The sequence below is a fragment of the Hemiscyllium ocellatum genome, chromosome 4 (assembly GCF_020745735.1).
Source record: "Hemiscyllium ocellatum isolate sHemOce1 chromosome 4, sHemOce1.pat.X.cur, whole genome shotgun sequence".
NCBI classification, from domain to species: domain Eukaryota; kingdom Metazoa; phylum Chordata; class Chondrichthyes; order Orectolobiformes; family Hemiscylliidae; genus Hemiscyllium; species Hemiscyllium ocellatum.
In genome coordinates, this window is record NC_083404.1 from 9,343,703 (window position 1) to 9,356,001 (window position 12,299).

Here is a 12,299-nt window from a genome sequence, read left to right on the forward strand (position 1 = left end):
TATTTTGTGTTGTGTGATGTTGTGTTGTGTTGTGTTATTTGGCGTTGTGTTATTTTGAGTTTTGTTATTTTGTGTTGTGTTGTGTTATTTTGTGTTGTGTTATTTAGCGTTGTGTTATTTTGTGTTGTGTTGTGTTGTGTTATTTAGTGTTGTGTTGTGTTATTTTGTGTTGTGTTATTTAGCGTTGTGTTATTTTGTGTTGTGTTGTGTTGTGTTATTTAGTGTTGTGTTGTGTTATTTTGTGATGTGTTATGTTGTGTTGCGTTATTTAGCCTTGTGTTATTTAGCGTTGTGTTATTTTGTGTTGTGTTGTGTTATTTCGTGTTGTGTTGTGTTATTTAGTGTTGTGTTTGTTGTGTTGTGTTATTTTTTGTTGTGTTATTTTGTGTTGTATGATGTTGTGTTGTGTTTTGTTATCTGGCATTGTGTTATTTTGAGTTGTGTTATTTTGTGTTGTGTTATTTAGAGTTGTGTTATTTTATGTTGTGTTGTGCTGTGTTATTTAGTGTGTGTTGTGTTATTTTGTGATGTGTTATGTTGTGTTGCGTTATTTAGCGTTGTGTTATTTTGTGTTGTGTAATTTTGTGTTGTGTTATTTTATGTTGTGTTATTTTGTGTTGTGTTATTTTGTGTTGTGTTATGTTGTGTTGTGTTGTGTTATTTCATGTTGTGTTGTGTTATTTAGTGTTGTGTTTGTTGTGTTATGTTATTTTTTTGTTGTGTTATTTTGTGTTGTGTGATGTTGCGTTGTGTTGTGTTATCTGGCGTTGTGTTATTTTGAGTTGTGTTATTTTGTGTTGTGTTATTTTATGTTGTGTTATTTTATGTTGTGTTATTTTGTGTTGTGTTATGTTGTGTTGTGTTGTGTTATTTCATGTTGTGTTGTGTTATTTAGCGTTGTGTTTGTTGTGTTGTGTTATTTTGTGTTGTGTGATGTTGTGTTGTGTTGTGTTATCTGGCGTTGTGTTATTTTGAGTTGTGTTATTTTGTGTTGTGTTATTTAGTGTGTGTTGTGTTATTTTATGTTGAGTTGTGTTGTGTTATTTAGTGTGTGTTGTGTTATTTAATGTTGTGTTATGTTGTGTTGCGTTATTTATCCTTGTGTTATTTTGAGTTGTGTTGTTTTGTGTTGTGTTATTTTGTGTTGTGTTATTTAGTGTTGTGTTATTTTATGTTGTGTTGTGTTGTGTTATTTAGTGTGTGTTGTGTTATTTTGTGATGTGTTATGTTGTGCTGCGTTATTTAGCCTTGTGTTATTTAGCGTTGTGTTATTTTGTGTTGTGTTGCGTTATGTTGTGTTGTGTTATTTTGTGTTGTATTATGTTGTGTTGTGTTATGTTATTTTGTGTTGTGCTGTGTTATTTTGTGATATGTTATGTTGTGTTGCATTATTTAGCCTTGTGTTATTTAGCGTTGTGTTATTTTGTGTTGTGTTATGTTGTGTTGTGTTATTTTGTGTTGTGTTATTTTGTGTTGTGTTTTTTTTGTGTTGTGTTATGTTGTCTTGTGTTATGTTGTCTTGTGTTGTGTTATTTTGTGTTGTGTTATGTTGTGTTGTGTTGTGTTATTTCGTGTTGTGTTGTGTTATTTAGTGTTGTGTTTGTTGTGTTGTGTTATTTTGTGTTGTGTGATGTTGTGTTGTGTTGTGTTATCTGGCGTTGTGTTATTTTGAGTTGTGTTATTTTGTGTTGTGTTATTTAGCGTTGTGTTATTTTATGTTGTGTTGTGTTATTTAGTGTGTGTTGTGTTATTTAATGTTGTGTTATGTTGCGTTGTGTTATTTAGCCTTGTGTTATTTAGTGTTGTGTTATGTTGTGTTGTGTTATTTTATGTTGTATTATTTTGTGTTGTGTTATGTTGTGTTGTGTTATGTTATTTCGTGTTGTGTTGTGTTATTTTGTGATGTGTTATATTGTGTTGCATTATTTAGCCTTGTGTTATTTAGCGTTGTGTTATTTTGTGTTGTGTTATGTTGTCTTATGTTATTTTATATTGTGTTATTTTGTGTTGTGTTATGTTGTATTGTATTGTGTTATTTTGTGTTGTGTTGTGTTATTTAGTGTTGTGTTATTTAGTGTTGTGTTGTTTTGTGTTATTTAGTGTTGTGTTGTGTTATTTTGTGATGTGTTATGTTGTGTTGCGTTATTTAGCCTTGTGTTATTTAGCGTTGTGTTATTTTGTGTTGTGTTATTTTATGTTATGTTGTGTTATTTAGCATTGTGTTATTTTGTGTTGTGTTATGTCGTGTTGCGTTATTTAACATTGTGTTATTTAGCGTTGTGTTAATTTGTGTTGTGTTATGTTGTGTTGTGTTATTTTGTGTTGTGTTGTGTTATTTAGTGTTGTGTTTGTTGTGTTATGTTTGTTTTGTTGTGTTGTGTTATGTTGTCTTGTGTTATGTTGTCTTGTGTTGTGTTATTTAGTGTTATGTTGTGTTTTTTTGTGATGTGTTATGTTGTGTTGCGTTATTTAGCCTTGTGTTATTTTGTGTTGTGTTATTTAGTATTGTGTTGTGTTATTTTGTGTTTGTTATTTAGTATTGTGTTGTGTTGTGTTATTTTGTGTTGTGTTGTGTTATTTAGTGTTTTGGTATTTTGTGTTGTGTTATTTAGTGTTGTGTTGTGTTATTTTGTGTTTGTTATTTAGTATTGTGTTGTGTTGTGTTATTTTGTGTTGTGTTGTGTTATTTTGTGTTGTGTTGTGTTATTTTGTGTTATGTTGTGTTATTTTTTGTTGTGTTGTGTTGTGTTGTGTCATTTTGTGTTGTGTTATTTTGTGTTGTGTTGTGTTATTTAGTGTTGTGTTATTTTGTGTTGCATTGTGTTATTTTGTGTTGTGTTGTGTTATTTTGTGTTGTGTTATTTTGCGTTGTGTTTTGTTATTTTGTGTTGTGCTGTGTTGTGTTATTCAGTGTTGCATTGTGTTATTTTGTGTAGTGTTGTGTTATGTTGTGTTGTATTGTGTTATTTTGTGGAGAAAGTGAGGTCTGCAGATGCTGGAGATCAAAGCTGAAAATGTGTTGCTGGAAAAGCGCAGCAGGTCGGGCAGCATCCAAGGAACAGGAAATTCGTCGTTTCCCGCATAAGCCCTGTTCCTTGGATGCTACCTGACCTGCTGCGCTTTTCCAGCAACACATTTTCAGTTGTGTTATTTTGTGTTGTTTTGTTTAGGTTTGTGTTATTTCGCGTTGTGTTATTTAGTGTTGTGTTATTTAGTGTTGTGCTATTTAGCGTTGTGTTATTTTGTGTTGTGTTATTTTGTGTTGTGTTGTGTTGTGTTGTGTTGTGTTGTGTTGTATTGTGTTATTTTGTATTGCGTTGCGCTGTGTTATGTTGCATTGTGTTACATTGCATTGTGCTGTGTTGTGTGCCATGGCTTACTAAGAACCTGCCTTTGGGTACAGGGAAAGAATTCTTAAGTTGTACCAAATCTTAGTTAGACCACATTTACAGTAACTAGTTTTGTTTACCATGTTATACAAAATAATATACAGTCATTGAATCACTGAGTTATGCAGCAATGGAAACTGATTCTTCATTCCAACTCGTCCATGCCGACCAGATATCCTAACCTAATCTAATCCCATTTGCCAGCATTCGGCCCATCTCCCTCCAGACCCTTACTATTTGTATACCCATCCAGATGCCTTTTAAATATTGTAATTATGACTGCCTCCACCACTTCTACTGGTAGCTCATTCCATATACGCACCACCCTCTGTGTGAAAAAGTCATTTCTTAGATCCCTTTTAAGTCTTTCCCCTCTCACCTTAAACCTATGCTCTCTAGTTTTAAACTCTGCTACCCTGGGGAAAAGACCTTGTCTGTTTATCCTATCCATGCTATTCATAATTTTATAAACCTCCATAAGGTCACCCCTCAGCCTCCAACACTCCAGGGAAAATAACCCAGCCTCTTTAGTGTCTGCCTACAACTCAAACCCTCCAACCTTGGCAACATCCTTGTAAATCCTTCTAAACCTTTCAAGTTTCACAACATCCTTCCGATAGGAGGGAGATCAGAATTGCACACAATATTCCAGTTGTGGCCTAACCAATGTCCTGTACAGCCGCAACATGACCTTCCAACTTCGAAACTCAGTGCATTGACCAATAAAGGAAAGCATACCAAATGCCTTCCTCACTATCCCATCTATCTGCAACTCCACTTTCAAAAAGCTATAAACCTGCACTCCAAGGTCTCTTTGTCAGCAACACACCCTGGTCTTTACCATTAAGTGTATAAGATTCTGGATTAGTGGTGCTGGAAGAGCACAGCAGTTCAGGCAGCATCCGAAGAGTAGTAAAATCGAAATTTCGGGCAAAAGCCCTCCATCAGGAATAAGCCCTGCCCTGATTTGCTTTTCCAAAATGCAGCACCTCGTATTTATCTAATTTAAACTCCATCTGATCTTTCCATTACTGTCACTGGGTCAGAAATCTGAAACATCTGACCTAACAGCACCTTAGAATAATCTTCACAACACAGCTGTTTGACAGATTCAACACCAATTCTTAAGGGGTCAAATTTAACAAATATACGGGGTCCCCGGTTTATGAGTGTTCAACTTAGGAACATTTGTATTTACGAATGCAATCCCATGCACAGTTACGGTTGTAAAGCCTCTATATACAAACATTTCCCAAAGCCCCTTCGTCTTGTTACATTCCTCTAAAACCTTCTTCAAAAAGATGCCGATTCGACCAAACCTTTGATCATGTTTCAATATTAGTCAACAGTATTACCCCTCTTCTGTAAAAGGCCTTGCTACATTAATGCCTATCCCTGTCCCATTTGTTGTTGGGGTTGGATAAGCAAAAGAAAGACAAGAAAGGAAGGAAATGATAACCAAGAAGTTTCAAAAGACTGAACAAGTGATTTTAAAAAAACTCAGGAAGGAGCTATTAAAACATAACTTGAGAAATACTTAGATTTTGTTTCAATATCCTAGTTTGTAAATACGCGTTGGTCAATTACTGAATTACTCCTTCACTGTTTGAAATCTGCCAGAACTAGGGGGATGGGGAGTGGCATAACTTTGTAATTAGCTGGTACCTTGGCTCTCAATTTAATGACTGTTTTAATGACCCACCTACTGGTTGCTGTTGTTTCCTGAAAATTCTCTGCAAACCACCAGACATCAGATCAACAAATCAGTCCCACTATCCTTACCAATTAGGAAATGACTCTAGATTAGCCTTTTCAATTAATTCTCTAAAAATGGCTTGACTGTATTGCTTGACTGATAAATCGGTCTCACTTTGTTGTCCATGGAGAGTAAGGAATGCAAACTATTGTGAATGTACATAGCCACAGAGAATATGAGGTTCATTAGATTTATTTAAAATCAGTGGATGTGAAAAGGTGCAATTGGAGAATAGAAAAGTTACACTTTATAATTTTTTTGTGTTTTTATGTACCCGAGCCACGCTACATTTTAATTGGAGAAGGACTTTCTTTTATGTTTCCAATTTGCGTTATTTCCAATGTTTTCTAATTTGCGTTCCTTCAAATTAGACTTTGACTCTGAATGTTTTCTTTGTAGAAATTTCTCAGAGATTTTCCTGCTCAAAGAGGGATGAAAGTTTTGTCTCCACCTGCAGAAAGGTGATATTGATCCCTGAGGAATTTCCTGGCCGGTATTCCATAGAAAGCAATTTGATAATTAAAAATAAAACAGAAGCTGTTCACTCACAGTGAGTGACATGGCCAAATGATTGAACCCGATGCATCCCCCTGTGAATGCTGTTAGCCGCACTAAGCTGGTATAAGCAACACACGATTGCAGCTAACCTGACTGGCACCAAGTCAAGCAACATCTTGATTTTAAAGCACTCACCATTATTTTCAAATCTCCTCCATATCTCAGTAATCTGCTTCAGCTCCATGACTCTGAAAAACCTGCTCTCATCTAATTGCAGCCCCTGAACCATTCCTGATTTTAATTGTTCTATTGTTGGTAGCCACACCTTCTGTTGCCCAGGCTTTAAGCGCTGGAATTCACTTTCTGGCCTCTCAGCGTCTCTACCTCATTTATCCTACTTAGAGTCGTAGAGTCATAGAGATGTACGGTGGGGAAACAGACTCTTCAGTCAAACTCGTCCATGTCGACCAGATATCCGAACCTAACGTAGTCCCATTAGCCAGCACTTGGCCCATATCCCTCTAAACCTTCCTATTCATATACCCATCCAGATGCCTTTTAAATGTTGTATTTGTACCAGCCTCTGCCACTTTCTCTGGCAGTTCATTCCATACACATACCACCCACTGCATGAAAACGTTGCCCCTTTGTTCCTTTTTATATCTTTCCCCTCTCACCCTAAACTTATGCCCTCTAGTTCTGGACTCTCCCACCCCAGGGAAAATACTTTCTCTATTTACCCTATCAATGCCTCTCATGATTTTATAAACTTTTTTAAGGTCACCTCTCATCCTCCGATGCTTTAGGGAAAACAGCCCCAGCCTGTTCAGCCTCTCTCTATAGCTCAAATCCTTCAACCCTGGCAACATCCTTGTAAATCTTTTCTGAACCCTTTCAAGTTTCACAACATCTTTCCAATAGGAAGGAGACCAGAATTGCACGCGATATTCCAACAGTGGCCTAACCAATGTCCTGTACAGCCGCAACATGGCCTCCCAACTCCTGTACTCGATACTCTGACCAATAACGGAAAGCATACCAAATGCCTTCTTCACTATCCTATCTACCTGCGACTCCACTTTCAAGGAGCTATGAACCTGCACTCCAAGGTCTCTTTGTTCCACAACACTCCCCAGAACCTCACGATTAGTATATAACTCCATGCTCTGACTTGCCTTTAGAAAATATAGCACCTCACATTTATCTAAATTGAACTACATCTACCACTCCTCAGCCCATTGCCCCATCTGATTAAGATCCTGTTGTAATCTGAGGTAACCTTCTTCGCTGTCCACTACATCTCCAATTTTGGTGTAATCTGAAAACTTACTAACTATAACTCCTAAGTTCACATCCAAATCATTTACATAAATGATGAAAAGCAGTGGATCCAGCACCGATCCTTGTGGCACTCCGCTGGTCACAGGCCTCCAGTCTGAAAAACAATCCTCCACCACCACTCTCTGACTTCTACCTTTGAGCCAGTTCTGTATCCAAATGGCTAGTTCTCCCTGTATTGAAGTCCATTTAGATTACATCCACCTCTCTGCCTTCACCAACCCTCTTTGTTACTTGTTCAAAAAGCTCAATTAAGTTCGTGATACATGATTACCCACACACAAAAGCCACATTGACTATCCCTAATCAGTCCTTGCCTTTCCAAATACATGTAAATCCTGTCTCTCAGAAATCCCTCCAAAAGCTTGCCCACCACCGATGTCAGACTCACCTGTCTTGTCCTTACCACCCTTCTTAAACAGTGGCACCACTTTAGCCAACCTCCAGTCTTCCGGCACCTCACCTGTGACTATTGATGATACAAGTGTCTCAGCAAGGGGCCCAGCAATCACTTCCCTAGCTTCCCAAGGAGCTCCAGTGTACACCTGATCAGGCTCTGGGCATTTATCTACCTTCATGCGTATTAAGACATCCAACACCTCCGCCTCTGTTAGATGAACATTTTTCAACATGTCACCATCTATTTCTCCACATTCTGTATCTTCCATGTCTTTCTCCACAGTAAACACTAATGAAAAATACTCATTTAATATCTCCCCATCTCCTTAGTTACCCTTTTGTACTTATTTATAGAATCCCTTTGGATTTTCTTTAACTCTATTTTCCAAAGCTATCTCATGTCCCCTTTTTGCCCTCCTGATTTCCCTCTTAAGTATACTCCTACTGCCTTTATACACTGCTAAGGATTCACTCGATCTCTGCTGTCTACACCTGATATATACTTACTTCTTTTTCCTAACCAAACCTCAATTTCTCTCGTCATCCAATGTTCCCTTCAACTATCAGCCTTTCCTTTCACCCTAACAGGGGAAGGTACTCTTTAAAACTTACCTCTTTCACCAAACATTAGTGATTTAATCTATTGTCACCTAATTGAGTTGGTATCATATGTAGTTTAAAAATCCTCCTGTAAAGCACCTTGAAATGTATTTTTACAGTTTAAATGTGTTATATAAATGTATATGTTTTGTTGAGCACCTCTGAACAAGGAAACAGGAAAGATCAGCACCAGATTCATTTTGAATCATTTTTCTGTGATGCTTGTTCAGAATGAACATGTTCACATCAGTTCAGTCTCAATGAAGTACAACTATGAAGCTGTATTTATCTTCTAGGCTTGCACAGATTCTCTTTGATATTAGAATTAGAATCCCTACAATGTGGAAACAGGCCCTTCAACCCAACAAATCCACACTGACTCTCTGACAGCCAGACCCATTCCCCAACACTACACTTATCCCTGACTAATGCCCCTAACCTACCCACCCTGAACACTATGGGCAATGTAGCATGGCCAATTCACCTAACCTGCACATCTGTGGATTGTAGGAGGAAACTGGAGCACCCGGAGGAAACCCACGCAGACACAAGGAGAACGTGCAACCTCCACGTAGACAATCGTTCGAGGCTGGAATTGAACCCAGGCCCTGTGAGGCAGCAGTGCTAACCACTGAGCCACAGTGTCACCCTAAATGCTCATAATAAAACTCAGAATCACTGAATCCCCACAGTGCGGAAAGAAGCAACTCAGCCCATAGAGTCTGCACTGATTCTCCGAAGAGTTTCCCACCCTGACCCATCCTGTCACCCTAACCCTGAAACCAGACATTTCCCATAGCTAATCTACCTAGCCTGCACATCCCTAATCACCATGGCTAATTTACCATGGCCAATTTTTGGACAGTGAGGGGAAACCGCAGCACCCGGAGGAAACCCACACAGGCAAGGTGGAATACGTACAAACTCCACACAGACAGTCACTGAAGGCTGGAATTAAACCCAGTCCCTAGCACTGTGATGCAACAGTGCTAACCAGTGCTAACCACTCAACATCCCAACACTTTAGTAAAAAGATTGCATAACAGTGAGGCACATTGGAGATACTAAGTTAGATAATAAAGATCATGTTAGAAAGTTAGCTTTTCAGAAGTATCTTGAATGAGGAAAGCCAGAGAGAGAGGTTGAAGAGAGGATACTCCAGAGCTTAGAGTCTTGGCAACTGAAGACAAGCCATAAATGGTGGAGCAATTCACCTAGTATTCACCCTGAGCAGACTTCAGGAACCATTCAGATATGAAATAAAGTTCTAACTATCTAATACAGTTTTAACCTGTTCAACTTCATAATAAAAAATTCCATTCATGAGAGCCCATTCAAAGCTATTTAATATCAAACACAAATCTCTTTTAGTGTTATTAAGTCATAGAGATATACAACATGGAAACTGTACATTGGTTCAATATCTCCATGTTGACCAGATATGCGAAATTAATCTAGTCCCATTTACCAGCATTTATCCCTTTTCCCTCTAAACCTTCCTCTTCATATATCCATCTAGACATCTTTCAGTTGTTGCAATTATACCAGCCTCCACCACTTCCTCTGGCAGTTCATTCCATATACATACCACTTTCTGTGTGAAAACGTTGCCCCTTAGGTCCCTTTTGTATGTTTCCCCTGTCACCGTAAACCTATGAGCTCTAGTTTTAGACTCCCCTAAACTGGAGGAGAAAACCCTTACTAAAATAAATACACCTTTATTTGTAATCCAGATCAAAGACAGCAAATTCTTTAATCACTTCTTTAAGTTTTCAATTGTAATCATTTGGAATTGAACTTAGACAATGAATGCAATCCAAGCTTGAAATAATCTTGTTTTTTAGTCTTGGAAATCAGCCATGAAGACCCTGAACTGAAAATGTGTTGCTGGAAAAGCGCAGCAAGTCAGGCAGCATCCAAGGAACAGGAAATTCGACATTTCGGGCATGAGCCCTTCATCAGGAATGATGCCCGAAACGTCGAATTTCCTGTTCCTTGGATGCTGCCTAACCTGCTGCGCTTTAACCAGCAACACATTTTCAGCTCTGATCTCCAGCATCTGCAGACCTCACTTTTTACATGAAGACCCTGAAGGCAATTAACAATAAGTAGCTAGTAAAACTGCTAAACAACAGACCTTTCTCATTCTTACTGATACATACAGACTTTTTAAAAATGTTATGAGACTGGTCATTTAAATAACTTGACTATTATATACATATTATTAGCCTTTTAGAACTTTTATGTCTGCCCACATGAATTCATGATTCCCACACTCTGGATGATAACCCTTAGAATAAAATGGGATTATGTGAACTCAGCGCTGAATTCAAATGGCTTTGCTGAATTCAGGTTTCACGATGAGGTACATCATTCATATATGCCCGCCAGTCCTGGCCAGTTGTGTAGACAGGCTATTTTCCCTGGTGAAGGGCTTATGCCCGAAACGTCGAATTTCCTATTCCTTGGATGCTGCCTGACCTGCTGTGCTTTAACCAGCAACACATTTTCAACTATTTTCCCTGGAGAGCTAGAGGCTGAGGAGTGACATATAGAGGTTTATAGAGTCATGAGAGGCATGGATAGCATAAACAGTCAGGGTCTTTTTTCCAGGGTGGGTGAGTCCAGAACAACAGGGCCTAGGTTTAAGGTGAGAGGGGGAAAGGGGCCTGAGGGGGCAACAGTTTCATGCAGAAGGTGGTATGTGTATGAAACAAGCTACCAGAGGAAGGAGGAAGGTGGATATAACTACAACAATTAAAAGACATTTGGACAAGTACATGGATAGGAAAGGTTTAGAGGGATATGGGCCAAATGTTGGCAAATGGGACTAGTTCAGTTTGGGAAACTTGGCAACAAGTTAGTCCAAAATGGCTGTTTCTGTGCTGTATGGCTCAATGATTCTATGACTTGTAAAAGGCTCAGCATTCTATCTCCACATTTGCTGTTTAAACATCTATTTTCCTAAACAGATTTTTGTACCCTGAATTTACTTAACAGAATACTCTAGTGCTGCTAGAATGCTGAACTGAGCAGACCTTATCCTTAGGAGAAAGTGAGGACTTCAGATGCTGGAGATTAGAGTTGAGAGCATGGTGCTACAAAAGCACAGCTGATCAGGCAGCATCCGGGGAGCAGGAGTGTTGACGTTTTGGGCAAAAGTCTTTCATTCCTGATGTCAATGCTCCTGCTCCTCGGATGCTGCTTGACCTGCTGTGCTTTCCCAGCACCACACTCTCGACTCAGATCTTATCCTTCTCTACCCTGGAATTGTTGGATAAAACAAATAGAAGCCCAGTCTGCTCTTTCAGCTCGACCTTGAAAACCCAATGGCACTGTTTTCATAGAAAGGCAAGTGAGTCATTTTAAATTACCTGGCCAATATTTATCCTTCAATTTACATTATTAAACAGATTATCCTCATCACTTGCTGTGCCTAAATTGGCTGCTGTGTTTTCTAAATTACAATGGTGACAACATTTCAAAGGTACTTCATTAACTGCAAAATGTATTGCACCATCCAAGAACTAAGAAAGATGCTATATAAATGCACATCTGTTTTTCTTTCTTTTTAAGACCCACTTTGTTTCAAGACGTTTCTGTGTTACCATTTGCCATGTGTTTGAGTTTAGTGATCCTAGCACATGTCTGAACTTATACTCTAATTATTCTGGAGCTTTTATTGAACAGTCCATTAAAATGTTCCTGTATACGTATCAAAATAAAAATATACCAAGAGCTATATGAGAACCATGAAATTGTTGCTATTTCCCTAAGTAGTATAAAAATGTAATTAAATAATTGCCAAATTTTGTATGAGTATATCATTCTAAGCTCATTACGTATGAATTACAGCAAAACACTTCGGGACAGCAGGAATTCTGATGTTTGTTCCTTTGGAAAATTTGCTATTACCCATTTCCTTTCCTGTAGGATGCAAGAATCTCTGTTGAGTGCCATCGGTGCAGTGCTTGGAAGAACACAGCAAGCCAGGAGGTGGGGAAGTCAATATTTCAGGTGTAATCCTTCTTCAGGACTGGGGGTGGGTGTGGGGTCAGTTGCAGATAAAGGAGATGGAAGATTACAGGGTGGGGAGGTGGGGGTAGGTGAACGCAGGTAGAGGGTATGACCTATTGTCGATAGGAGGAATGAATCCAATTGGTATCTAGAAGGAAGGGTCAGTCAGAGGAATGGAAGGGAGGGGAAGGTTCTGGAAAAGCACAGCCATTCAGGTAACATCCAAGGAGCAGGAGAGTCAACGTTCCGAGCATAAGCTCTTAATCAGGGAGTCCTGATGAAGAGCTTAAGCTCGAAACATT

The 12,299-nt window shown here is 38.6% G+C and overlaps 1 long non-coding RNA gene across 1 annotated transcript in view; it reads left to right on the top strand.

The window, feature by feature from the left end:
* Nucleotides 1-11,979, top strand: part of LOC132815286 (uncharacterized) — a 44,273-nt gene extending 32,294 nt beyond the window's left edge. Inside the window, exon 3 of the long non-coding RNA XR_009644634.1 lies at nt 11,914-11,979. This is a non-coding gene — a long non-coding RNA (uncharacterized LOC132815286). The remainder of the gene's footprint in view (nt 1-11,913) is intronic.
* The last annotated feature ends 320 nt before the right edge of the window (nt 11,980-12,299 follow it).